The 26321-nt window shown below is 40.5% G+C and overlaps 1 protein-coding gene across 4 annotated transcripts in view; it reads left to right on the top strand.

Annotated features, from left to right (window-relative positions):
- Chrm3 (cholinergic receptor muscarinic 3) overlaps positions 1-26321 on the top strand; it is a 450464-nt gene that overhangs the window by 111047 nt on the left and 313096 nt on the right. For all 4 annotated transcript variants that reach the window (XM_055603957.1, XM_055603959.1, XM_055603956.1 and 1 more), the window contains exon 2: positions 25101-25209. The gene's annotated coding sequence lies outside the window, so the exon portion shown is untranslated. The remainder of the gene's footprint in view (positions 1-25100; positions 25210-26321) is intronic.

The raw sequence follows: 26321 nt of genomic DNA, 5'->3' as shown, positions 1-26321 counted from the left end.
TAGTAAATATGCATATATATATATACACACACACATGTACAGAGGATGATAAGTAAGGATATTGCTAAGTTGTTCATTGAAATACTTGGATTTTCCCTATTAGTATTAGTCATAATGTTTATAACTTTGAGAGTGCTATTCATTAGTGGGTATGCAGTTATGTACTTTTTGGAGCTGAACTAAATAGTCACATATTAATTTTAAATAGCCTCAACCTATTCACAATGCTTTGTAAGTTTTTATACATTGCCTAAAATTTCAGGAACATTAATGTGGCTTATAACTATTACGTTGATGCCTAACAAATAAATATGAAATAAAATTTATATTAATCCAACTGAAATATGACATGACTTTTTAACTTTCATTGAATATCTAAGACAAGATTTTTAAAACATAGCTTTTTAAAACATTCTGGAATAATGATAGTGTTAAGGTAATATTTTTTATTTTATCCTTTGCTTATATAATTCTGTAGTATTTGGACTTCAAGAGAAAGATATCTGTTGAGTCTTATTTCTCTGCCATAAACCAAGGAGAAATTATTTCTCTAGACTTGAACTCATTTATTTTTCTAAATGTATGTCTTATATCCCAAAATGTGTTCTAGACAAACAATCACTATGAAAAATAAGAAGTGACAAGCCTTTAACTATTTTCATCATTCTTTCATGCAGACAGAAATTTCCATCTTAAATGAATAAAATTAGATGGAAGTTGCTAGACTGTCTCTATTTTGCCAAAGCCAAACAAAATGTGATTTACTCATTTCACCATATATAAAATTATGCTACCCTCAATAACATGCTAAATGTCTAAGATTTTACTATAATTTATGGTTATTAAGATAAAATCTGTGAAGACTTTGGAGTTCTTTAGTAATATGAGCTATTAAATATGAGCTATTAAGATTCTGCCAGCTTTGTTTGATCTTGTTGAATGGGGGAGTTAAGCCACAATCATCCTATTAACCTGACTTTTAAAATGTATTTTTATTGTTTTAAATTATGTGTACATATGTATACATGGGTTGGTATGTACACTTGAGTACAGGTGCCCATGGAATCTAGGAGATGCCATCTGACCCCCTGAAGCTGGAGTTACCATTGCATTTGATTCCCTTTGCATAGGTGCTGGAAACCTAACTCAAGTCCTTAGCAAGAACTGTAAATGTTCTTAACCACTAAGCTCTATCTCCAGCTCCTTTATTACTTTTAATACCTCTTAAGACCCAGAAACATCACCACTGCCTTAACCCCATCTCCCATGCCATTGTGGTCTAGAGTGCCAAAAAACTGAGACAGTTTCTGTGCTTGCTTGCTAGAACCATGTGTCAGCTCAACATGAAAAAGAACTTGCAAGCAGTTTCTGTAACTGGGAAAATGTGACCTAAAGCCTCAGCCCTTTAGCCTATTTGTAAACTGAGCATGACATTACTTCCCAGCGCTATTATGGAAATTGTAGAGCTCTTGCCTATGAATGGGCCCTGAACTGACCACATTCTTGTTTGCTGCATCTAACTTGAAGGAGTTTTTGAGGTCTGACTTACTTATCAAAGGTCCGGGATGCTCTCACGTTGAAAGGTCCGATGTTGTATGGCATGGCAGAAGTACTCTGGCTTCTGGAAACTTTGGTTTCTTATTTCAAAAATGAAGGAAGCACCACGTCACAGGTCTCACGGGGGGACGGAAGGGTGTAATATATGTATAACTCTTTACAGATTGAGTTATTGGCAACTGTTTTCTTGTTTTTGTTGTGTGTGTGTGGTTTCTTTTTTAAACACTGACACCAGTATCTCCATAAATTTTCCATAAAAATGGAGACAGAGACAGGTGAGGTAACTTGTCCCAGCTTGCACAGCTGGTAAACAACTAGGCAACAGTTACGATTCTGCCAGATCCCGTTCATAGCTTTCCTGATTATTTTATATCAGCTGCTATCACTGTTTTCATTTGGATAGTAAACGAGTTATGGACATAAGCTTTTTAGCAACATAATATACTTTAGAAAGTTGACCCAGAGCTTCATGAAGTGTAGGTACTGTATAAAGTGTTCAGTTCCTAGCTAATCAGGACTGTAGAAAGCAAGTCAAGGGCTGTCAAAAGAGTCACCTTTTGACTGGGTGAAGAAAATGTAAATGTATAAAATCCAAATCCTTCCAATCCCACAAATTATCATTGCAGAAAGATGCAGTTTGAAAAACAATGTTTCAATTGTCTCTGTGCTCTTGTGTATTCTACTTTTCAAAAGTAAATATGACAAACTGGGGATACATCGTGCATTTGAAGAGCAAAAGACAATTTCCACACACATTTTACTTTAATTGCTTTCAAAGGTGCACAGGGGAAGAATACATAGCCAAATTTTGGAGCCTACTGCAATAAGCAAACATAATTAGCTTATTAAATGTTACACGGGGAGAGTAAATACAATAGAAGGCTTTTGCCCATTTGTGAAAGAGAATCGGGTGAGTGAAATGCGTATTTCAACCAAAGTGCAATGTTCTCACCTTCCTGATGCATGGGGGTGGAAGTAGGAGGCCCATTTGATCAGTTACAGATCACTGTACTTTAAGAGCCTCCAACCTGTAGCAAAATAAAACTTGGACCATGAGATGTTCTCGGTGAGAGACAGAAAAAGTAAATAAATGTAGCCAAATGTAGACAACTGGTCAAACTGGTGAAATGTTACTTCTTTCATCTTTTTCTTTTCATTTTTCAAGTATGAGGATCAAATGAGCCTCATACTTACGTTATACGCCCATGCATCAGGAAGGTTAGAGTGGCTTGGGAGAGAGGGTTTCGGGTAAAAGGATTAAGTAAGTGAACATTGCACTTTGGTTTCTATATATTCCAGGTTTACCTTCCTCAATCCTCTTTCTCCTTTTTCCTGCCTTTTCTCCTTCCTCTCATTTTCCTCCTCCTCCTCCTCCTTATTCTTCCTTCTTGTTCTCATTATTCTTAATTATTTAATTTACTTTGAGACAGAGTCTTTTGCTGTATCCCAGGCTGGCCTACAACGTACCATATAACTTAGTCTAGCATCAAATTTATGACAATTCTCCTGCATCAGCCTCTCAGTTGTTGGTCTTAGCTTATAGGCATGGTTTTGAGAAAAACCAGCAGAAGTTTTTGCTTGCTTTGATTTTTGATATCTTAAATGCAGTTAATGTGTTATTACAGTTAGGGCAACAGCATGACTTGAGATCATCACAAGAAAAACTCTACATAGTGTTCATCGGGGGCAGTGGAAACACACGAGTTCCATGTATACACGTTGGGATGTTCATGGACAAGGCACCTGTCTCAATTCTCCTGAATTTACTCCAATGCTTTCATAATAATGAGAGATTTTTACATCATAAAGATTTGCCTTTAGTTTGAATTGCCACCTTGACTTGAAAAGTTGCACACAATCTGATGATGGGACCAAAGAGAAAACATCATTTTATTTCAGCTTCCAGATACCTATTTATAAGGGAGACATCCCAGTTGTTTTCAGCTCTACCTTTTTGATGGTTTGGAGTGTAGCTATCTAATAATTAATGATAAGGCTAGTATATATTCACCACTCTAGACTCAGGATTAGCTGCCAGAAATGACATCCAGTCACACCATTCACTTTAAGAATACAAGTACAAATACGAAGTACTTGAGCATTATTTGTTCCAAATAAATATTATAAGATTTAGCAAGTAAAAATTTAGATAAGTAAACAAAAATTATGTAGAATTTTCTCTCTAGGGAACTAAATTAAAAATTTAAACTTAAACTAAAATCCTGAGGTGACGTAACAGTAGAAAGAAAGGCTCCTTTAAGAGATAATCATAATAAATAGAGCCTCTGCGTCTACTAAGACATGTCAGAATGAACTTGCAAAATTGTAATTCTTTATTTGATTTAGACATATTGTTTTCTTTTTGACATTTATTTTGCTAGTGATTCATGTTTGAAACAGTTCACTAGCTGGGTCAAGGCAGGAGTCAACATTCTTTTTTTTTCTTTTTTTAATTAATTTTTTATTTTTATATTAATTACAGTTTATTCACTTTGTATCCCAGCTGTAGCCTCCTCCTTCATTCCCTCACAATCTCACCTTCCCTCTTCTCCTCCCATACCCCTCCCCTAGTCCACTGACAGGGGAAGTCCTCCGCCCCTTCCCTCTGATCCTAGCCTATCAGGTCTCATCAGGATTGGCTGCATTGTCTTCCTCTGGGCCTGGTAAGGCTGCTCCCCCCTCAGGGGGAGGTGATCAAAGAGCCAGCCACTGAGTTCATGTCAGAGACAGTCCCTGTTCCCATTACTAGGGAGGAATCAACATTCTTTCATCACTGAAAACAGGACCTAGTTTGGAATTAGTCAAACATTAGTTAGCTCTATTTTTAATAGAGAATATTCAACCTTGAGCAGAATTAATTTGACTTTCAGAATAGAAATCCATAAAATATTGTTCTCCTAGTTGTATTAACATTTGAACTTACTTTTCCATTTTCATGTGGTTCAAGCTTGTTTTTGACTGAGGCTACAACTCGGTGATGGAGTACTTTCCTACCATATGTAAGAACTTGAAAAACTAAGTAATTCACTTTCCATACTTCCTGGGGCTCAAAATATTGTGTCATGTGTAAAAAGCCACATATTTATATTTACCCAACTATTGCTGAGAAAATCTGTTTTAATTTTCACAATACATTGATACCCAAGAAATGAATCCCCAAAAAATTAAATAAAATGATATAACAAATAGACAGGAATGAAAAATTTTCATGGCCCGTAAGTAAAACAGTATTTAACAGTCATAACTGGTGTGTCATAATTTGAGTCAAGCCAGCAACTCAAATAGCTTTCACACAGGTTCTTCTAACCTTTGCAGCAGGAAGCTCCCTTGAGCAGATCTAATATTGGCCTTGTTTGAGGGAGACTTTGATGTGTTTGCTTGGGCATTTGTTGACTTTCAAAAGACAACTTCAATCCAAGGCATTTTGTACATATATGACTTGCTGTTAGCCAACTTGGGAAGGGTTTCAAATAGATACAGCTAAAAAATCCTCTTTTTGTAGTTACATAACTATAAAACATAGAAAAGAAACGAAAAAAAAATTTTGACCTAATATGAACTTAGAGGAATGAGGATTGACAGAGAGTATAAAAATAGACACATGCAGGAAATCCTTCAGAATGTGTTGTATTATTCAGGGCTGTACTGAAATGAGCTAGATTAGCTGGTCCTCCCACATTTCTGTAGCAGCTTCCAGAAGTCTGTTATCTCACTTCCGGTCTCAGCAGCCAATCTAGACTTCAACTTTCAGCGACTGGCTGATGCTCCTCCTCTGTAGCCACATCGCATGGAGCAGCCTCGGCCCCTGCAGCATAGACCAGTGATAACTGCCAAGTCAGCCTTGCCCTGTTTATGGCCTTTTCAGAATTCTAGCCCCAGTGAAGCGAGGACTGTGGGGACTTTGTGCATGAAAGGGTCTCCAAGGATAGGGGAAGGCAATGAACAACTGTGAAGATGGCTCAATCAAAACTGCTTGCCATAGCATCAAAAGAATCGGATTTTGGATCTCTAACACCAGTGTAAAGTACTGATGATGGCAGCATGCCTGTAATCCGAGATCTGGGGAAAAAGAAACAGGAGGGTCTCTGGAGCTCACCAGATAGTCAGCTTAACTAACTGGTGGGCTCCAGATTCAGCGAGAAACCCTGTCTCAAAAAACAAAGCGGAGATTGGAGTGATCAAGGAAGATACATGACATCAACATCTGGCCTCTGTAGATCATTCCCCAAAGGCACACACACACAAACACATTCATATACCACACATGCACACATACACATACAGACATGCACACGCACACAATAATAGAGTGGGGAATAAAAGGAAGAGGAAAAATAAGACAGTGGGTTTCTCCATCCTCCAAGGACACAGCTTTTTTCAGTAATTATTCACTGAAAATTTTCATTTCTGCACCACAAAATTTTCTGCAGCCCTCAAGTGTTAGCATGATAATAATAGTTTCCCATAAATAGAGAGAGTATAAATATATATCTTTGTTATTCACTAAGTGATTTCTGATGCTGAAACACTATACCATATGAATTCCACTAAGTTGTCAAAGGATTTCTTCGAGGTACGAGTTTTGTAGAAGTTATGAAATTTCATTGCACTGTAGAGCATAGGAGGTACATATAGGAAAGATGGATACTGCCATCATAGCCATAGTTCTTCTGGGCATGGGTATGTGTAGAATGCATGCGAGTGTATGCACATGGGTACATAGAAGGGGTGAGTGAACATGTCTGCATGTGTGTGTGTGCATATGTGTGTGATGCCGTAAGTTGACATGCTTTTTTTTAATGAAGCACGATTTCTCACTTGAACCCAAAGCTTGTCAATTCAACTAGTCTAAGCTAGCCAACTTATTCAGTGATCCCTTGTCTCCACCAGCTGGTCTTCTAAGCAGACCACCATATACACCCAGTATTTATATGGATGTGGGTGTTAATGATCTAGCCCAAACTTCCAGTTTTGCAGGAAAGATTTTTTTTTCTCCTGAGCTTTCCCCCAGAGCCACCATAGTTCTCTTCCCACACTGAAATACAGAAATCCTTCTATGAAAATAACAGACCAATGTTTTTGATCCCCCTAACGTGAGCACATTGTCTTAATCATTTACAGTGTATGACTTCCAAGCTATGTCCCAAAAGGCTGTGCTGTATTCATCTTCCTTTCTTGGATTCCTTAGCATTAAGAGAAACAGGTGTCTTGTAATGAGAAACCGAAAGAAACCCCACTGAAAGAGAAGGCTATGTGGAACGAGGTGAGGCCTTTGGCTACCACCTGACACTCCCTTGCCAGCCTTGTAAGTATCCTCTCAACAGCTGATGGGTGGCTTCATCGAGGCCCTGGTAAACCCACCCTTCACGTCTAGACAACATGTGTCTGCACCTGCTCTCCACATTCTACAGGATTTTCTATAAGTGTCATTTTTTTTGTCCTCGTTGCCCTGTCTCATTCCTTTAAGTTTATATTTGGCCATTGAGTTGCCTTCCTCAGAGATCCTCAAGCAGCCACACCCAGCCTTCTCAAACTCCTATCCAAATGAGATCCTGCGTGGATAATGAAGAGCCATTGTTTTAGTCTCCATGTTTGGTGCTGATTGTCTTACTGAGAAACAGATATCAGACATGGACATGAGGAGAGGGAGATTCTGCAGTTCTGAGAGTCAAGCTGTAGAAATATCCATGAAGAGGCCTCTAGGCTCTGAATTGTCTCACTTTGCAGTGGAGAATGAGCTTGGTTTTAGAGCTACGGGCTCACACTGTTTGCCAACATCACCCTGCCGAATTTTGCAAGTTCTAGAAAGCACACATTAGAATAGGGAGTCACAGAGCAAAACTGCAAGTCTTTCAGATGGGACTTTCTTGAGCATATTTTTAATACTTTTGTGGGTATCCCTTATGAATCCCAGGGCCTAGAGAGGCTCAGCTGAGAAGACCATATGACCCTAGGCCTGTCCCCAAAGCATCAATCACACTTAAGGAGATGGAGTAGAGAATTAATCCAATCCATCGGATAGTATTGTGTAGAGTTCTCCCACCCATGCAAACTACCTGAAATACAACATCGAGAAAGAGAGTGACATGAATCAAATTGATTGCTTACATAGATAATATAGATTATATAACATGCATGTATATTACATAAGAGTGTTTGTTTAAGGCTGTGTATTAAATACTTATAAAATACAAAGTAGAATCATTCTTTTATTTTTATTTTTTATATTAATTGCAGTTTATTCACTTTGTATCTAAGCTGTAGCCCTTCCCTTATTCTCTCTCAATCCTACCCTCCCTCATCTCCTCCCTGCCCCTCTCCAAGTCCACAGATAGAGGAGGTCCTCCTCCCCTTCCATCTGAGCCTAGTTTATCAGCTTTCATCAGGACTGGCTTCACTGTGGCCTGTCAAGGCTGCTCCTCCCTCAGGGGGAGGTGATCAAAGAGCCAGTCACTTAGTTCATATCATAGACAGCCCCTATTCCCCTTACAAGGGTACCAGGTAGAATTATTCTTAATGTGTCTAGTCACAGACTGCCATGCTGCCTAATGAAATTATCACAAAAAAATCTTAAACTAAAATGTGAGTATACTGTACATGAAGAAACTGAAGCTGATGAACTTACTTGCATTAGGCCCAAGCATGCCACAACTAATTGCATCAGAGCACAGGCTATAAATAAACCTGTCTTTACATTCTTTCTACTGTGCTGAAGAGCAATGAATTATGCAGTGTCCATCCAGTGACAGTGATGTTCATTTGTCTATATCATAGTGTGGTATGATTGTCTCCAAAGTATAACTGATGTCTAAAGAATGCTTGTAAAGAAACTGGCCACAGTAAAATGTTTACCACCTAAGTGTGAGAAATTTCACTTCAGATGTCCAGCACCCTTGTAAAAAAGCCAGGAATGGTAGCATGTGATTTCAGACCCACTGGCCAGAAGGTGGAGACAGGTGGATCCCTGGGACTCAGTAGCCAGCTAGCCTAGTGAAAGACTTTGGCTCAAAAAATAAGGTAGCTTGCTTTGAGATTGACCTCTGACCTCTACATGCAAATGAACCTCCGGCAAATACATGCACACATATGAACACACACACTGGTGTATATATAAATATACACACATATATATGCACGTACACATACACACAAAGAGAGAAAAAGACAAAGAGAGAGACAGAGAAAAAGAGATACAGAAAGAGAGATTATATCTACACACTGCTATTCAGACACAGCCTGTTGGCTTGCCACAGCAATCTTTCATGCATTCTGTGGTGGAAGAAGTGAAATGCTGTCAGAGGAAAATGTCATGCTGGTTTCTTTTTCATGCCACGCTTGCTGGATTCCGGCACAGTGTCAGAACTGCTTTTGGTGCTTTCGGAGGCTGCCTGCCACAGATGTGTTAGAAGTAACTTTTTAGAAAAGTCAAGAGCTGCAAATGACACTTCCATTTGGCACATCTCGCTGTCTCTGTAAATTCAGAATCTCAAAGTAAGGGAGCCCAGCCAGTTCCACTAAAATTGTATACAGTGGTCTTTCTTTATTGCCGCCATGTCTGAGCCTTTCAGGCAGGGGACATTTCTGAGAGTCGGCAGTTAGATGGTGGTGTAGGGAACACGGGGCCTTGGAGAGGAAGACACAGGTGTGTACACCTGTTCGTATTCTGAATTCCTGGAGCACTTTTCCTCCACCTCTTCATATTCCAGCTGTCACCCCCCTCCAGAAAAGCTTTTATCAGCTATCTGTCCATGGTCCGTGGTCATTTCACACTCCATCGTTTATCACACTTCCCTAGGTTTTTCTTTCCAGCAGCTGTCACAGTGGCATCACCTGTTGCTGCATGTGCTTATGGAGTAGTGGCTGTCTTCCACACTAGCATGTCAGCCATACAGCCATCGGAACATGTATCATCCTTGTCCTAGCGTTCAAGCTCCTACTATAATACCCAATAGCCAATAAACCTTTGACAGATCATGCGTATTTTAGTCTGAGTCTCTTGCTTTATTGACTAATTGTCCTACAATGGTCTATATTAAGCCATGCATAGGTTGCTTTCTATTGGCCCATTCTTTCTCATAAAGGAGGGCATAGCAGAATTAGAATATAGGAGCTGTGACATACCGACCATGGAAGTAGCTTCCTGACCACTTTCATTCTGCTTTAATGTTTAAAAGCTGGGGACACTGATGTCTAAGGGTAAAAGAACTCCCCAGATTATAAAATAGCTATAGTAACTTAAGTGAGGTGACCAGTTCGCAGACTGCTTTATATAACACCAGTGCAGGCTGAAACAAACTCCCCAGTGCTGATGTTCTACAAATGACAAGTTAAGAGTTCAGATAAGTGAATGAATACAAATAGCTTTTCTGGGGCATGGGGGGAAGGAGGGTGACAGCTCAGATATGAAGAGGTGGGGGAAGAGTGCTCCAAGAATTCAGAATGTGAACGGGGGCACACACCTGTGTCTTCCTCTCTAAGACCCCATGTTCCCTACACCACCATCTAACCATCAGCCCTCAGAAGTCTACTGACTGAAAGGTGCAGACATGGCGGCAATAAAGACAGACAAAAATAAGGTCTGAATTCATTGTCCTCCATGTTTGAATATGTGATATACATAAATATCACATAATATGTAATAAGACTATAATATAAATCACCCACATATGTATTAATTGTCAATTCATGTTTCTGTTTTCCCTTTAAAATGCTAAAGGTCCTTCAGTCCATCTTTCTGTTTGGAGCATGACCAGGAACAAATAATACTGTAACTGTGAAGCAAGTATGACGAGCTAGTAAGCAGACAGAAGGGTTTGGTAGAAGGTGCGTTTCAAAGGGAATGGAAGAGAGGTAGAATCATATGACATGGAAAGTAGCAATGAGAGAATGTGTGACAAAACCCTTTCCTTTACAGGCTGGACAAGAGAGTGCCAATGTTAAAACTGAAAATGGGTGGTTAGATAAGAAAACTGAACTTTAAAAGCAATTTAATAAACAAGAACATAATTCTATATGGAGTGTGTCCAGGTCAGGAAGTTTTGTGGAAAGTAGTCTCTCTGGGTGGGGCTGATTGACAAGATACCACAGTCCCTGGTTTTCTTTCAAATTTATTCCACATTGTAAGTCTCTTGTTGGTTTGTTGTTATTTATTAATGTTTACTTAGTGTGTAGGTGTGTACGAATATGTGTGTGTTTGTATGCATGAGTGTCTGTGAGTGTGTGTGTGTGTGTGTGTGTGTGTGTGTGTGTGCGTGTGCATGTGTGTGCATGCTGCCAGAGGACAGCTCATGGGAGTCAGTTCTCTACTTCCATCATGTGGGGCCTGGGAATACAACTCTGGTCATCAGGCTTATCAGAAAGCAACTTTAACCACTGAGCCATCTTGCATATACATTTAAGTATGCATTGGGCAATCCCCTCCGCGCCTCCCTACCCTCTACTGTGCCCCCTCCCCACTCTCAATAGTACACTTGGTTTCACAAGACAGTGTCACTTCTACTTTCACATCATATGTACATATTCAATTTTATGTCTCTGTACAAGAATCAGGGACCACAAAGCCAAAAAAATTTGGTGAAGTGGCTGAACTTTCTCCTTGATTATCTCCACTTTCACCCATTTCTTGTAAATATTACAATTTCTCTTTATGGCTGAAAAATGCATTTTTTTTTTTACATATACCATATTTTCTTATCTGTTATTCGGTTGCTGTACACTTATGGTGTTCTGTAACAGCTGTTTTGAGTAGTAGTAGGATAAACACCAAGTCTTAAATCTAACCAAATTACTAACCCTATGTCACACCTTTGTTATCTTTTGGGAAACCCAGTAAGCTTCTCTCTATGTTCACTCTAGATTCCTAGAGATTTGAGGACATTTCATATATTATGCATGCATACTAAGTTCTCATGTTACCCCTCTTTTTTTTCTTTTCTTTCTTTCTTTCTTTCTTTTTTTTTGAGACGAGCCTTCTGTGATTTTCAAAATAAATACCAATTTTACTGACAGCTTCTATCTTTATCTCCTGCAGAAGACAGACTCCTGCCATTGTGCATTCCTGCAATCTGGCATTTGATACAAAGAGGCCACCTTCCCCTTTATAGAACTTGAACCCATACATTCCAAAATTTGCTCTGCCTCTCCTAACACTGGGATATTCTGAACATATTAGTAGAGTGTTTGGTGAATTGTGGACAAGTCCATTCTAAAGCTTCATGAAGCACATGCTAAAACTAGAGTTTTAGGGAACTGTTGTTGTAGAATTTTTTATCCCAAGGCCTTTGTGTGGTAAGTCAGACTAGAACACAGCCCACAACATTGTGTCCATCCCATTCCTTCTACGTCTTCGCTGTTTAGTGCCATCATCCCAAGAACCTTTTTCCCAATTTATTTTATTACTTGATAAATGCATACATATAAATAATATATTTTGATCCTGTCTACCCCCAATTCTGTCCTCTAATATTGTAGAAGTCTATGAGGGCTTGAGAGACCAAATTTAGCTGAGTCCCTGGGAATGAAGCTCAGACTTAGTAGGCCTTAAAGTTTTTCAGGAGACTCCATTGGCAGGCAGGTTGGCAAACCCTGGGCTGAACTTGGTTGAACTGTTAGCAGGGTTTGAAGTGGATTAGGAAGAGGTGTGGTCTTTTTTCCAACCTAGGGAGTGGTTAGGATTGAGTTAAGCCATCAGCTTTCCTCACAACTAGAATACTAAACAAACCCTGCCCCAACTGAGACTCTTCTTCCATCCCAGCCTATCTCAGTCTTCATTACAGTAGTCCCTAAGAAAGAGCTGCTGACCTAAATTACCCTGTAATTAACCTGATTCGCATTACCTCATAATTGGGTGATTTTTTTCCCAGTCCTGTACAATTGAATTGTGCTTCCAAACCTATAAAATCTGGTTAAGGTTGTACCACTCAGGAATCACTGGTTTTTAGTATTGGTATACACAAATACTTGAACTCTACACTCGAGTGCTTTAGCCAGGCATCATGGTATACCTGCCCGTTGGATGTGGACCTTTTGAATACAGTGGCTGGCCAGGCTTTGGTGCTCTCTAAGGATCTCAGCTAATGTGATTTCCCATATATTTTCAGTCAATAAATGCCTCTCAATACCACATTTAATGCTGTTAAGTGCAAGTATGTGCTTCTCATGTCACCCCTGTGTTGGAAGAGACTAATTCCCGAACGAGGAACTAAACATTTTATCATTTATTAGACTTTTGTTTTCTTTGTTAAATTTTCTTTGCCACCAGCGTTAAACTAAGTCTGTCTCATCCACTGTGAAAACCATAGTGGTGAGAATAACTTTCCCTGTGTCACTTGGACCACTACAAACTATAGTGAGCCTTTTATGAATGCAATTTCATTTCATGCTAAAAGCCTTCAGAAGAGTTATTGTATTTATCCTGGTTTCTCAGAAGAAAACACAGTCGGTTGGATAAAGTTTGCTCACCAAGGTAACATAGTTAATAAATGACAGAACTAGAGGACCCAACCTAAGATTCTGAGTTTTCAAAACCTAAACTGTTGAATAACTTTTTTGAAGACTAGATGTTTTCAAAGTAATGCTTTAAAATAAATTTAGTAGCAATGTTCATTTGTCTCTTCCCTTGTTTCCTCTCACTGTGTCTTTGCCAGCCCTTTTCCTCAACCGCCACTGGCATATTGATTGCTGACAATCTAAGACAATTGAGTGTCTTACCAAGTCCTACTCCTGAAATCTGGGGTGTTTGCTCTCTGCTTCAAGATGGAACTATTACTCTTAATCATCAGACTAAGTTCAAATGTCAAACAATTTTCTGTGAAGATTAGACTGACCACCTGTGTCTGTATTGCTCTGTCCTCTGTGGTCTTACATCTTTTGGTAAATACTACACCATAGAATCCATTATTTACTAGCTAACAATTGCTGGTGTTTTAATTAACCTCCCTTAGCCTTAGTTTCCCCATCTACACATAGAATGACAGTCAAAGAACCCATCTTGGAAGCTTGTGAGTATGAAAGGAGATAATTCATCTGTGTGGTCTGAATGACAGTAATCCCCTAGGGTCATATGTACGAATACTGGTTCCCCAGTTTATGGAACAGTTTGGGAAGGATTAGGAGGTATTAGCTGGTTGGAGAAAGTGTATAATTAGGGTGGGCTCTGCGATTTCAAAAGCCTATATCATTCCCAGTTGGCTCTCTCTGGGTTGTGATACTGTCCCAAGATATAAGCTCTCAGCTACTGCTCCAGACCCATGGCTGCCTGCTACAATTGCTCCCTGCCACAATGGTCATAACCTCTAACCCTCTGGAATTATGAGCCTCAATTTAAACACTCACTTTTAGAAGTTGCCTTGGTCGTGGTGTTTTCTCACAGCAATAGAAAAGTAACTAAGACAGAATGGAAGATACATAACTGCCTATCACAGAGTAAGAATTTGTAAAATGTTAACTCTGCCATTCTACTTCATCTTATTGTCATTCAGGCTTGTGCTGTTTTAGGTTCATATCTGATGCCGGTGAACTTCCCAGATATGAGTTCTTGGCTACATTTACAATGCCAGGCATATGTTTTTTTCTCCTATGGAGCAAACCTTAAATAGAAGCAGAATGTGGCTCGTTATCTTCATAACATTTGTGCCATTATTGCATCCATGGGCAGATCTTGCCATGCATGTTATTACTGTAGCTTGCAGGGTTCACGGCAGGGTAAGGCTGCTGATGACTTTCCTCCCTATGCAGCCTGCCTAACACCTTCTGCTACTATGAAAGCTAGCCAGCAGAAAAGAAGCTTGCTAGTCATGTACTCAAACTTTTAAAAATATTTTCTCCTGCTATAGGATTGCTTTGTAGGAGGGTGGGCATGATGATCTGTAATTTATATTTCTAAGTTTTGCCAAGTGCTTAGCCCAGAATGGAAGCCTGTGAGCTCATGCATGTTGCTCAACTCCTCCATCCCCAAAAGGAGGCCCCGCATAAGACTGAAATGGGGTTTAAGAGAAAAGTATAAAAGTGATTGACGAGCAGAGTCTATAATACATCTCATCCTGTATCATTATTTACTGAGTTTTGGAGATGCAAAGGCCGCATTAAGGACACTGTCAGACACTTTAACCTCACTGGTTTCTTTCTCTTATGTGGAGATTATGGCAAACCGCTGCCTGCACTGCTGGCTCATTGATAGTGGGCAGTCCTCTGTGTAACAGGCCCTGAAAGTCCCTGAAGTCTCATTTCTTTTTTATTACAATTTATTCACTTTGTATCATGGCTGTAGCCCCCTCCCTCATCTCCTTCCAGTTCTCCTCACCCTCCCTCTTCCCCCTCTATGCCCGTTCCTTAGTCCAGTGATAGGGGAGGTCCTCCTCCCCTCCATCTGACCCTAGCCTATCAGGTCTCATCAAGGCTGACTGCATCACCTTCCTCTGTGGCCTGGCAAGGCTGCAACCTCCCCCATCCCCCAGGGACAGGTGATCAAATAGCAGACAATTGAGTTCATGTCAGAGACAGCCCCTGCTCCCCTTACTAGGGAGCCCACTTGGAAACTGAGCAGCCTATGGGCGTTCTCTGAGCAGGGGGGTCTAGGTCCTCTCCATGCATGATCCATGGTTGGAGTGTTGGTTTCTACAGGCCCCCTGGGCCCAGGTTTTTTTGGCTTTGTTGGTCTCCTTGTGAAATTCCTGTTGCCTCCAAGTTGTTATAGCTCCCTCTTCTTCCATAAGGTTTCCTACACTCTGCCCAAAATTTGGCTATCCCCTTTGATACCCTGATAGAAATCAATCTGGCACTTTCTCATAAAATTAGGAAAAGTGCTACCTCAAGATCCAGCTATACCACTTCTAGGCCTATACCCGAAAGTTGCTAAACCATACAAGGACATTTCCTCAACTATGTTTATAGCAGCTTTATTTGTAATAACCAGAATCTGGAAACAGCCCAGATGTTCCTCAACTGAAGAATGGATACAGAAATCATAGTACATTTACAATGGAACACTACTCAGCAATTAAAAGCAAGAAATCATGACATTTGCAGGCAAATGGTGGGAACTACAAAAGATCATCCTGAGTGAGATATCCCAGAAGCAGAAAGGATAAACATACTAAAATATAGGATAAACATACTAAAATCTATAGTCCTAAAGAAGCTAAATAACAAGGAAGACCCTAGGGAAGAGGCTGAAACATCCCTCAGGGCAAACAGGATACACATTGGAAGTAGAAGACAAAGAATAGGACAGGAGCCTTCCACATGGGGCCTCTGAAGCCTCACTTCACTTGTGCTTGACAGCACTGATTCCTGCTGTTGTAGAAAAGCCAAGTTCTCAGAAATGCCTAATGAGTCCCTCTGCCATGCTTCTTTTTTGACAAGAGATGGACACTTGCCCTGTGTCAGTTCCATTTGCCCTGGACTTTCGGCTGACCATATGTTTGAAGGCTCAGGACATGGTGATGGCAGAACCTTCCTGAAGATCGCTGATAAGTGATCAGTGTTGATATCAGATAGCTGATACTAAAGCATGACTGGCAGTGTGCCCAGTAACCTTCATTATGAAGAGAACCCCTAGACCCTAGTGCATCCGAGGTGAAGGAGAGAAATAAAAGAGCATTAATTTAACTTGAAATAGAGACAAAATCAAATACTTTTTCTGGAAGAATTCAGGAACTCAGCTTGGCTACTCCTCTGCTGATTCAGGCTCAAGGAAAAAGAAATCTATCCTTGTTCCTCCCCCTCATCACCTCCCATTCACTCCTGAACTCACTGATGTCTTTTTCTAGTATCTGATGGAATGGTTTGGCAAAAGCTGCCTTTAAAGAAAAAAAAAAGATTAAAAGTCATTACTGAGAAATGTATGTAAGTCTTGCTTTGCTTGAAAAGGCAGTTAACCGGGCTGCAGCATGCCTTGTGCTTAATGGTTACCTACTAATTTCAGAAAAGGAGAAACATGAAGTTCTGTCTTTCACGTAATCCAGGTATTTTATATCTCAGTAATTACCTGTGACTTTGCTTGGGTAATTATCTTTTTCTGTCTCTATCCACACGCTGTTCATCATTAGAATGCACCTGTCAGCAGATGTCAACACATGAAGGGTCAAAGCTGGCTTCAACATTTCAACCTTTTTTTTTAAAGGACCTTAGCTTATTTAAAATATTTAGTTATGCATATATGGGGAAGAGGTAGGAGATTTTTAGTAGAATTTTGCATAAATTAGCATGCAGGAACAAGAAAATGAATGAGGGAATTTACAACATGCAGAATAATCAACTAGTTGTATAGTTAATCCACCTGCATCAGCCTCCCAGAGTGCTGGGATTACAGGTGTGCGCCACACAACCAGGCTAGCCTGTGGTAATTTTAGTCTCATTGAATAAGCTAAGCCAGGCATAAAAGGATTCAATCTGTATGATGTCATTTGCATAGCATTCTGGGGAAAAGTGCAAGTACAACAATCATCTGTTGTGGCTAGGCTCATTAGAGAGAGTTGACACAAAGGAACAGGGTAACTGTTTAGGACGGTGGGGTTCTTTGTATTTTGACTGTATTTTTACACTTCTGTGTTGGTTGATAAGATCCCTTCAAAAATCACACCAAAATGGCTGTATCTACATGTAAATTATTCCTAAATGATCCCAACTCTACGATTTGAAAGGAGCATTCTGAGTTTATTTGCCCAATATTACCGATGAAGGGAAGAGCATCAGTTTACATACAAGTAACTTGGCCTTTACCACGTACAGACTGAGATTTATTTGCCTGATAGGGGATTTTCTTCTGGTGGATGGCTTAATTTCCCTCCCAAATTCTACTTCTGACAGTTGAATCCTTATATGCTAAAGATGTACCATGTTGAACTGTGTTCTGTCTGCATTTCCATGTAGTTCTCCTTGTGATTTTCATTCACTTATAAACAAAGAATCGTATATGCTCTGGTCTAGATCTGTTCACTGTCTACGTGACTGTGAACACGAGTTTCTGTGAAATACAGAGAATCCTAATAGTAGTAGAACAGTGTGAGAAATAAAAGCCATGTACACATAAAGCACTCACCCAAGTTTTGGGCATGAGAAGGCCCACGAGCAGTATTAACTGTATCAATGCTCTTGCTAAGTAGAAGATGCTGGGAACAGAGAGAAGGGGAAGAGGCAAGAGGGAGGGGGAGGGGGAGAAGAAAAAGAAGAAGGAAAGAGAGAAGCATATGATAAGTTAAAATGATGATCTTGTTACCAAGCCTTTCAGGGAGGTTTTCCAAGCATCTTTTCCTTTAATTTACATAGTTTGTATCCTCGGTGCAATTAGTGAGTATGATAAGTCTTGGTCTGAAAGTGACTTTTAATGCTTTCCCCCACCGCAAGGCAGATGCTCCAGAAGCCACTTCCTCTGTTCTCTTTGCTGACCCTTCGCTCAAACTTACGACCTTCCTTCTACATTAGCTAAACTCCTCCTCGCCCCTTAACGAAAGGGCTTGACCGCTTTTGTACCGCATCCTACAGCTCTGATGCATGGGAGAGAGCCCTTTGTCCTCTGCCTGCCAAATGGATGTTTCATCCCAATTAAATAATGTTGGAGCTGGATGTAAAACTCAAATGGACCACAGAGATGCTCTATTATGTAAGTTATATATGAAAAAGCCCACTGATTTTTGTCTAGTTAATTTAACTGTCTGCATTTCAACTCTGTAGGATACAGCCACTTGAACAGCAGCCTGGAGAAAGCAGCATACATCGTCATTAATTTTCAGTGTGGCTGATCTTTTAAAGTTTAATGGCCAATAAACACAAGCACAAAGTGACAGCTGTGTCATTACAAATGTAAACACACCCATAACCTCACCTCGGAGCAATTTTAAACAATCTTAGAAACACCTCCTACTTTCATTGCACATGGATCTTTCTCCCGAAGCCTATCTGTCACTTTGATTTATTCTTTCCTACCTAGCCACCAAGGCCATCCAGGCAAGGGACTAAAATAGTTACTTCAAAGGCCAGCAGGATGGCTCAGCGGGTAAGGTTGTTTGCTGCCAAGCCTGATGACTCCAGTTCGATTTCCATAACCCACATGGTGGAAGGAAGGACTACACTAATTATCGCTAATGAAGTAAGCTTTTAAAAATCTTAACAAAGAGAGTGGAAATACTTTTCATCCAACTCTTTTTTTACAAGGAAATCCAGCTCCAATTAACGGTTTACGTCTCATGAATCACCATTTTCCTGGCAGATATGCTTGAACTGATGGTGTATCCAGTAGGGGACTATGGTGTGGGTAATCCTGAGAGCAAGGGCCAACCCCTCCCACACAAGAAGCACATTCCATCCCCTGATGATTCTTTCCCCAAGCCACACAGTGAAGGTCGCCTTTTGTGGTTTCTTTGTGACGTGGTGCTTTTGATTACATAGACTTCTGTCACTCTGCTGTGCCTTTGTTCTGTGATGATTTCGATAAGAATAAGGGATGAATCCATTTCTTCCTGAGTTAGCGCCAGGGGGTGGGTCAGGACTTTCTTCAGATGAACATCAAAAGTTTCATGAGTGCCAAGTGAGATGCCCTCTAGAAGGTTCACCTTCTGTGGTCCTCTGGACGCACTGCTTCCCTGGTCAATTATCTCTGCCCTCTTTCGAGTAGGAGCTTAAATATCTTTTCAGTATGTTGACATTTTGTTGACATGTGTGCAGGTGCATGTGTTCATGTGTGTGCTAGAGCACATGTTCATCTGCATGGGTGCACGTTTACAAGCCTATGGAGGCTGGAGCTCTACTTACCTGTCGTCCCTGAGTCCCAGGGACCTACCTGTCTCCGCCTGCAGAGCTCTGCAGTTACATGTGAGCATGCCCATGTCACTCTTTTTATGTGAGCTACTTGGTCCTCGTGTTTGCCAGGCAGGTGCTTTACTGGTTGCAGTATCTCTTCCAGGCAATCGTGCTGACATTTTTTATCTTGATAAAATACAGTCTTGTGCGTTAGTTACTCTCTTTGTCAGTACAACTGACAACCTGGCAGGAGTGAGTTAAGGGAGGAAGGCTTTATCTTGGCTCACAGCTTAGAGGGTACAGTCTAACATGGCAGGGAAGGCATGAGGGAAGAACTCATCACAAAACTCAGCTCCTATTTGAGACAATGGCAGCATATAGTAGCTTGCTGACGTCTCAGTCAGAGAACACAGACAGTTCAAGACAGATCAACATATAACCCTCAAGGTCCACCCCAGTATCCTCTTCCTGCCAATGAGGCCCAACTTCTAAAAGATTCAGAGCCTGCTCTAATTGCACCACAAACTGAGGGCCAACTGTCACAGACACACGAGCCTGTGGGGAACTTTGCACGTTTGAGCCATGGCTTGAAGTTTGGACAATAAATGTCCCTTACGGGCCAGTGTACTAAAGACATATTCTGAAGCCTGGCATTGCTAGCAGATGCTAGAGTTTTTAAGAAGTAGGACCTAGTGGATAGTCTCGGAGTTACTAATAGAATGTCCTTAAAAGGGAGAACAAGACCTCAGTCCCTTTCTTCTCTCTTTTTCTCTTGACCACAGAACCAGCTTCTCTCTTTCACACCCTTCCACCATAGTGTGCTCAAAAGCAAGAGATAGAGCAGATGATTAGTTGACAACACAAAACTGTAAGCCAGGATGAACCTTTTTTTCTCTGTAATTTGTTTGTCTCTGTATTCGTTATAGTCAAAGAAACCGGAACGACACAGAAAATGTTGGCATAATTCAACCTTTGCTAGCAGGAAGTTAGCATCATAATGTGTTAATTGCTTATGATGAGTGGGAAGCTATAAGGTGAACTGTGTCTATTTTAAGTAAAGTAGGTGGTTTAAATGACTACATTTCAAATAAAACTTCACTTCAGTAGTTTCCATTGCGATTGGTAAAATAGACTAATAAACAGCTCTTATGAAGGCTGATTATGCTTGGAGAAGAAATGAACAGTCATACTGAGGGTTTGGGATATTACTACTTTAGAAGTTTGGACACATTATCTTCTATTAAGTGTATGTTTGAGCTCCATGAGATTTTCATTCTCTCAGAGAAACCAAGGAACTGAAAAGAGCTTATCCATTGCTACACTGTCTTTCTACTACCAGTAAAAGACTGTACTTAATATTTTAATATTCTGCACTTTTATGCACGTCATGTCAGCATAGCCTCCATTTTTATTATAATATTAAGCCATCATATTGATCTAACAGTTTAGATTACATAGTGCTAACTCTCTCTCTCTCCCTCTTAATGTTAAAAATAGCAGGTCACCCACATTCCAGTGGAAGATCATACATCTGAGAATATTTGGGCAGCACAAATTGCTCTTGTTGGGTTTTGAAAACAAAACGAAACAAAAAGAACACAAACCTAGGTGGATAGTTGAGGAGATTTGATCTGGGAAAAATAGGATAACAGATACAGAGTATGATCAAGACTCTTGAAAAACTATTATTAAAAAAATAAAGTGTAACAACAGCTTCTAGTTACTGTTTACCTGGTAAGTTATCTTTGGAAATCAGCAGAAAAGTGAAAGGCAGAAAAAGTTTAATTTGTTGTCTGGAAATGTGTAGACTTTAGAGTTCCATATACTATGCTGGTGAGATGACACAGTGGGTAAAGGCGCTTGCCAACAAGCCTGACAACGTGAGTTCGATTCCCAGGACCCACATGGTGGTAGGAGAGAGAACAATATTCCCTATTAGCGTGGAGTGGGTATATGTATGGGGTTGTTCTCATTCTCTCTCTCTCTCTCTCTCTTTTCACCTCTCTGCAGAGTTTCTCACTAGCCTAGAATTTACTGAGCAAAATAGATGTATGGTGAGCCCCAGAAATCTTGCCTTATCTGTTCCCCCCAGCGTTGTAGTTACAATTGCACAGCATCACTCCTGGATTTTAACGTAGACTCTTGAATCTAACACAGGTCTCTATGCTTTTGTGGCAAGTACTGATGGTGCTACCTCCCGAGTTCCCAGGTGGACAAAATACTGCACGATGTAATATGTGATTAATATGAGTTATGGTGATGATTTATGCACCAAATATCAGGTCAAAATACTTATGCCTCCTGGATCAGAATTCTGAATCAAGTGGGTTGTTTTTGTCAAGTGGATATAATTGTACTGGATCCTAGAGAAAGACCAAAGCTGAAAGTTTTTGTAATCTTCTCAGATTAGACACAGGGGAAAGTCAGGAATGGCGCACAGGAGAGGCCTGCATAGTTGACAATGAGATCACCCATAGTAGGCAAAGCAGATGCATTAGCTATAGAGGGATTTCAATCCAGCAACATGGCTACTATAGCAAGGTATCACATCCGAAGACCTAAGTCTGTGTGGTCCAGCTGGAATACACACCTTAATTCCTCTGGTTGGAATGCAGACACCCTTAGTACATACCTTTAATCCCAAGCAACGAAGTTTAATTGAGGGAACAGGCAAAGTGATGAATCAGAGAAAGATTTGACACAATGAGTCAGAGATAGGCTATGTTCATCTCTATGTGTGTATGAGAGAGAGTGAGAGAGAAGCTGCTCAGGGAAAGAGAGAGTTAAACAAACAGTACAGAGACAGGAGTAGAGTAAACTATAGGAATACAGCAGAGTTCATGCAGTCAGGTTGAGTTCAGTACAGGCAGTGCAGTACAGGTCCAGTTCTACTTGTGGAGATCAGGGGCAGTTTTTCCAAGCAGAAAAATTCAGTGAGAAGCTGAGAGAAGCCAATTTGAAACCAGCTTGGAGAGAAGCTTTGAGCCAGAACAGCTGAGTTGGACCAGCCAGCTAGAGTTCAGAAGGAACTGGAAAGGGTGAGAATATTCAGCAGTAACTCTCAGAGGCTAAGAATATTCTAGGTCTAGGTTAGCAGATGGAGTCTAGAAGCTGAAGCCTTAAAGGTCTGGGCTTGCAGAAGATTGGATTGTGCAGAGGCTAGAAACTTCCAGGCCTAAGCCTAGGAATAGTTAGATAAAAATACTCTGGGCTCAGCCCAAGCCATGTATTAGTAAGCTTGGATATGGCTGCCATACCATCTCATCATCTGAGGAAAGCAGAACAACATTTACAATTAGCAGCAGCAAAAGAGGGGAAGACAGTGGGGGGGGGGTGGATCCAGAGCAAAGAAAACAACGTCCATGAAGATCATGTGACAAACGTGCATTAAGTGTTTTTCTGCACACTTGTACTGGAAACATTCAGAACGTCCCTGCTGTAGAGGTGACAGAAGCTGGCTATGAGGTCAGTTGTTAAGACTCTAAAACAAACAAAAGAATGCTAGAAATTTTGCTCAGAGTCAGATTCTTCCAACTCAAACCCAGGTTTCCTTCAAGCCAAGTTGTAACTGAAGAGGGAGCCAGTTGGGCATCTTCTCCATTATCTGTGCTTAATTCACTTCTGTGAGTAAAGACGAATCTTTTGGCATCTTGTCTTCAGTTTCTCACATTTTACTGAGAGCACAAAGCAGGTGCTCTGACAACTATTATAACTTTTTTGATGCTTTTTAACTGGCAAGGCCCCTCCACAAAAGGCTGCATCCTCAGTCTCCTATGTAACATCATGCATTCTCTCCTCTAGCTTTGCTTGCTTTTCTCTCATCTAGGCATCTTTGTTATGAGCTGCTCTTTGCCCTTAAATAGAGTTGATAGATGAATATTCTTTCAACCCACTTGAGTATTGGGGGATGGCACAATTCCCTGATAATACCAGAGAAGTCTGCATGGAGAGTTTAGACCAGGAAGCAGACTGTATGCCACAACAGCTCAGTTCTCTCAGGGAAGTATGAATGAAGCCAGAGAACTTATGTGAACAAATGTCCGTGTCCATGTCCCAATAAAATTTTATTCAGCCTGTTATTTGAAATTAAGATAGCTGATGCAATTATTTACTTGTCTAAAAATGTAAAGCTGTAAAGCCATTCTTAATCCACGGGCTGTGCAGAACCCGGCAGGGAACTGAGCTTCATGCTCCCCTGCTGTGGACCACACAGCACCAAGCTGCTTTTCTCGTGAGTGAATTATTAGAGCCTCCAAGCCACCTGTTTCCCTGTATTCCAGAATAACTACTCCTAGCTCCTAGTTCCCCAGCTCCCAATTGCCTATAGAAAGTCCCATACACTGTGACAATTTCAGTTTTCCCTGCATTTGCGCAGTCCTTCACCTGGGCATCTCAGGATGAGGTAAGGTGTCTCAGTTACCAAGCTCAGCATCTAATCTAGAACTAGAGTGTGTTATTGTCTTTTGGTAAAATTTCATTGTAAAAACGTGTCAGTTTTGAGGAGATATTCTTTTTATTTTTCTTTCTTTCTTTTATTATTAGTTACATTTTATTAACTCTGTATCCCAGCTGTATCCTGCTCCCTCCTAAACCCTCCCTCCCCTCCCTCATCTCCTCCCTGCCCCTTTCAAAGTCCACTTATTGGGGAGACCTCCTCCCTTTCATCTGACCCTGTTTTATCAGGTATCTTCAGTACTGGCTGCAAAGTCCTCCTCTGTGGCCTAGCAGGACTGCTCCTCCCTTGGGGGGTGGGGAGGTCAAAGAGCCTGCCCTTGAGTTCCTGTCAGAAATAGTCCCTGTTCCCCTCACTATGGGAAACCAATTGGTTACTGAGCTACCATGGGCTTCATCTGAGCAGAAGTTCTAGGTTATATCCATACATGGTCCTTGGTGGAGTGTCAGTCTCAGAAAAGACCCCTGTGCCCAGATATATTTGGTCCTTGTGGAGCTCCTGTTTCAGGAGATTTTCTAATTAAACTAATTTAAACACCTCACATGTAATTGTTGAATAGTGTGTTTGAATTCCATTCAAATGATTTTTCAAATACTTCATTCTATTTTTTTTTCTTCTTGGGAATGTTTTTAAATAGGAAAATAACACTGGCCCGTAAATTATAAGATTGACAGAAGTGTGAATTCAGACCCTGACAATTTACATGTGGCAGGCACTGTCCTGAAGTGGGAGCTCTGTTTACTTCTGTATTGAGAAACAGCGAGGAATAGAACATTTCAAATGACTACAGGGGCAAACAGGAGTCATTTGCTCCATCGTATGTGATACTCTTGACATCTGTCACTCATGCTACCTGAACACAAGCAAGTCTAGCATGAAATGTGCTATGCATCTTCCAAATGGTGTGGGATCTAATCCTTGGAATTTGTAGAATGAGATGGAGATCTACACAGGAGCTTTGCTACCACCACTAAATGAAATATCATATAAGGGGATTAGCATAATGCTCAGAACATATCAAATCCTTATGAGAGGATAGGTTTGATTTTGGCTCAGTTTGTTTCTTACTGATAAACTTATGTCTTCCCAGAAACACTGTAGTGATTTTGTACTACATCTATTTCCTGATCACACTTTGCAATAAACTAAATTTATTTCTTAGTCATACTTTACACTGGCTAAATAAACAGTATGTTCTCATGGCTGTACTTCACACTGTGGGCAAAACAGAGAGATATAAGTGAAGGTCCTCCCTGTGATTTTTTTTTGTCAGACATCTATTACTGTTACTTTGTGAAAATGGTATTACTGATGTCTGTTGACTGATGTTGTCATTGTCTCTGTGTCTATTTAGATCTGACTGGTAATGGCATCTACTTCAGTTCTGAGTTTCTCAGCGGACCGTGGATTGAGTGAACCATATCCGTTCCCGTCATGATACACAGCACAAAGGCTCTCCACTTGTAGGTATTTTTTTTTAAATTCAGCTTTATTTATGCGGATATGTATTAAGTTTTTTAAAGTGTAGTTTTATAATGAAAATTGTCTATAGTGTTGCTACTAAGAAGTGTGACTGAACTTAGGCTCTCAGTTTCAATCCATTGTAGGATGAAGGCAGACCCTAAAACATACCTGCCCTGAATATGAGTAAGTATCAGTAGTATGCTCTGATGGCTGCTCTTGCTTGTCAGCCTGACAGACATGAGGAAATGAAAGCTTAATTGAGGAACTGCCTCCATCACATAGGCCTGTGGGCATGTCTGTGGAGCATTTTCATGATGTCTGAGGGTCCAGCCCACTGTGGTAGTACCATCCTAGGCGGGCAGGCTTGGGCTGTATAAAAAGCTAGCAATCCAGTAATCAGCATTCCTCATGTTCTCTCCTTTAGTTCCTGCCTCCAGATTCCTGCCTTGACTCCTTCCCCTGCAAATCCTAAATGATAAACCGCAACTTTTATGATAGATACTTTTCTTTCTCAAGTGACTTTTGTCATAATAACAGAGCCACAAACAGGGAAATTTAGCTTTATGTTAACTGAATATAAAAAGCCTATTGGGCTTGTTTGAAAGGTGATAACACTAGTCATGTATGGTCAGACACTGACACACTAATAAAAGGGGACAAAACTGCTCCTTCCCCCAGGAAGCAAAAAACTGCCACAAACAGCTATGCATTTTAGTGTTTGGTAGGCCAGAGAAAAACTGTTCTTGCCTAAAATGACAGCATTCTTGCGCCCTGTTTACTGTACCCATATTTCATCATCCCATCATGGCACCCTGCTTTGTCTCTATAATTTATACACACTAAACTCTTGCTTTATACTCTGTCCCTGTGAATAAATGTCTAAACAGTTGTTCTTACTTAATTCAGTTTCACTAACATGTATAACTTCTCCAAGAGAAGTTCAAGTCTCATGGCAAAGTTTCTATTTCAGCACGATGCTTGATAACTGGAAAATTGTGACCCATTGTTATGGTACAAATGTATAATGGCATATAAATATAACATGACATATATCTCTGCAATTTTCTTAACTTACTGATAATAAGACAAAGAAAAACTAAAAAAAAGCTAT

The sequence above is a fragment of the Psammomys obesus genome, unplaced genomic scaffold (assembly GCF_907164565.1).
Source record: "Psammomys obesus unplaced genomic scaffold, mPsaObe1.curated_primary_1811, whole genome shotgun sequence".
Taxonomy (NCBI): domain Eukaryota; kingdom Metazoa; phylum Chordata; class Mammalia; order Rodentia; family Muridae; genus Psammomys; species Psammomys obesus.
The sequence above is the reverse complement of the archived record's forward strand: the minus strand, read 5'-3'. Positions and strand labels throughout refer to the sequence as shown.